Below are 2,406 nucleotides of genomic sequence, written 5' to 3'. Positions count from 1 at the left end.
AAAGAAGTTTGAAAACGCCACTATATACGATAAATTTTAATTTTCTCAGAGATATTTTACATGTTTCGGTTCCTGAAAAAACGAACCTTATCAAAAATACATATATGTAAAAAATGTAATTAAAAGAAAAGTTCATAATTGTTTCTTACTGGTGTCAACAGAGTCCACGTGGAAGGGTTTTATGTGTGGGGACATAATGGCTGTCTTGAGCGTTGACTTGAATTGTTGGCTGAAGTAGAAAAACTTGTGGAATTTAAAATACTACTAAATGGAATTAATGAAAACATCCAATTCACGATAGAACATAACCAGGAAAAACTACCATTTTTAGATATCCTCATTAAGAAAGTCGGCAACAAAATAGAGACGGATATCTATTATAAACCCACAGACTCAAAGCAGTGCCTACCATCTGACTCATGCCACCCAAGACACACAAGAATGAACATCCCTTTCTGTTTAGTCAAAAGGATTTGCACCATAGTATCAGACACAAACACCCGACACACACGTCTCCAGGAACTCAGAACTACACTCATAAGTAGGAATTATTCACAACTCCTAATAGACAATATAATCCAACGAGCACTTAAATTAAATATAGAAGACCTGAGACAACCAAAACCAAAAGAGGATGAAAAATTAAAAACCCTACCCTACATCTCTACACACAACCCACTTAACAACGAGGCAGGCCCTCAACACCATACTCCAAAGTACAGCCCTACTCAAGGGAAAACCAAAGATGAACCGAATCCTCCAGACGTACACCATCATAAAGAGTAAACGGCAACCAAAATCCTTAAAGAAGATTTTAACCCAGGCTAAACTGCATCCAATAACAACCATAAAACCAACAGTTAAAAAGTGTGGAAGGCCCAACTGCTGGATTTGTATCATCTTAGTAGAAGATTCGGAATACACATTAGAACAAGACCATCATTTCACCATGAGAACAAACTTAATTTATGTGATAACATGCGCAGGATGCAATAGGCAATATATAGGCCATACAAAAACAGCCTACGTAAAAGGGTGGCAGTACATAAATCCCAAATTAGGAATCCTGAATATAGGAAAATACCTGTCAGTGGCCACATAGACAGATGTACACCGAATAAAAATCCGCTGACTACATGCTTCCAACCCGTCAGGTGTGCATGCTTCGCGACCTTCCCATCACCGTAGGATCTCCGAATAAAATAAAATAAATATATACTAAAAATAAATTAAATATATACTAAAATTAAAATAAATATATATAGTGGGGAGGAGCATATATCAAACAGAGGTCAGAGTTTTAGGTCCAACAAGGCTTGCACGACACCTCATAGACCTCCACTCACTTGACATTATCCAGAGAAAGCCAGAGCGAGATATCTGGTGCCAATATGAGTCACAGGCTCAGGGATGTAGGAGTGCCATGATCTCTAGCACAAACCAAAGACCCCCAAAATGTCTAATGTCATTCTCTGCATATCTGGTTTTCTATCTGAGTGACCTTCCCTTAGAGACATGCTTCAACAGAAGCTGAGGGGTGCCTCACTCCCAGTGGTCTTCTAGCACAACGGACACCATCCTGGAATTTCTGCGTATCCGTGCTACTGCTAGATAGCCATTGAGCCTGCACTAGGTTCATCCGACCTTTCAACAGGTCTTGTTTTTAATCCTGCTGGGTTTCTAGCAACCCTCCTCACCAGGGTAGCCTGGTGGGGGTGCCAGTTTAGTCACCGACAACCCGACCATGCTACAGGTTGTACTAGATTCCATGTTACCAGCAGTACTTGTGAGAGCCTCATAAGTGACCTTACATACATACATACATAATACATAGACCGGGTGGTGCGTTGTGTTTTTGAGCACCGCGATCACTTCGATAATAGCTGATGTGTGATACACTGTGCACCTCTTCAGGCAACGTCGATTTGATGGAGGGAGTGAGCTAATGTACAGCATAAACATTTGATCACCATAAACAAAACATTTGAGCAGGTCGTTCGGTAAAAATCTAAGCATTCATATATCGACTTCGTGGCTCAGTTTTATCAATCGATTGATTGATCGTCTTAAAATATGGAGAACCGCCCACTAAGATTTTTTTCAGAGTCGCTGTAACCCCTCTCATGAATAAATGAATAAAATAAATCCATTATTTCTGTCATTTTCTCCTGTATCCTTCTGTAACAACATACTGTCTTTATCCTGTAGCGGAACGATGAATTTACATATTTGACTAGTGATGGACTTTTGATTTCGGATTACCCGAAGTACAATACCGATCACAGGACTTCTTTATTAGCTTGGTGTATTCTTATCTATAGTGAACTTAAGAAGTATTACGCCAGGATTACTGATTTAATCCGTTAGTAATCATTTTCTGTACACACACACACACACACACACACA

The 2,406-nt window shown here is 39.5% G+C and overlaps 1 long non-coding RNA gene across 1 annotated transcript in view; it reads right to left on the bottom strand.

Moving 5' to 3' along the window:
- Nucleotides 1–21: 21 nt before the first annotated feature.
- Nucleotides 22–2,406, bottom strand: part of LOC128248334 (uncharacterized) — a 4,104-nt gene continuing 1,719 nt past the window's right edge. The window contains exon 2 of the long non-coding RNA XR_008264573.1: nucleotides 22–229. This is a non-coding gene — a long non-coding RNA (uncharacterized LOC128248334). The remainder of the gene's footprint in view (nucleotides 230–2,406) is intronic.

Source organism: Octopus bimaculoides, chromosome 7 (assembly GCF_001194135.2).
Source record: "Octopus bimaculoides isolate UCB-OBI-ISO-001 chromosome 7, ASM119413v2, whole genome shotgun sequence".
NCBI classification, from domain to species: Eukaryota; Metazoa; Mollusca; class Cephalopoda; order Octopoda; family Octopodidae; genus Octopus; species Octopus bimaculoides.
The sequence above is the reverse complement of the archived record's forward strand: the minus strand, read 5'-3'. Positions and strand labels throughout refer to the sequence as shown.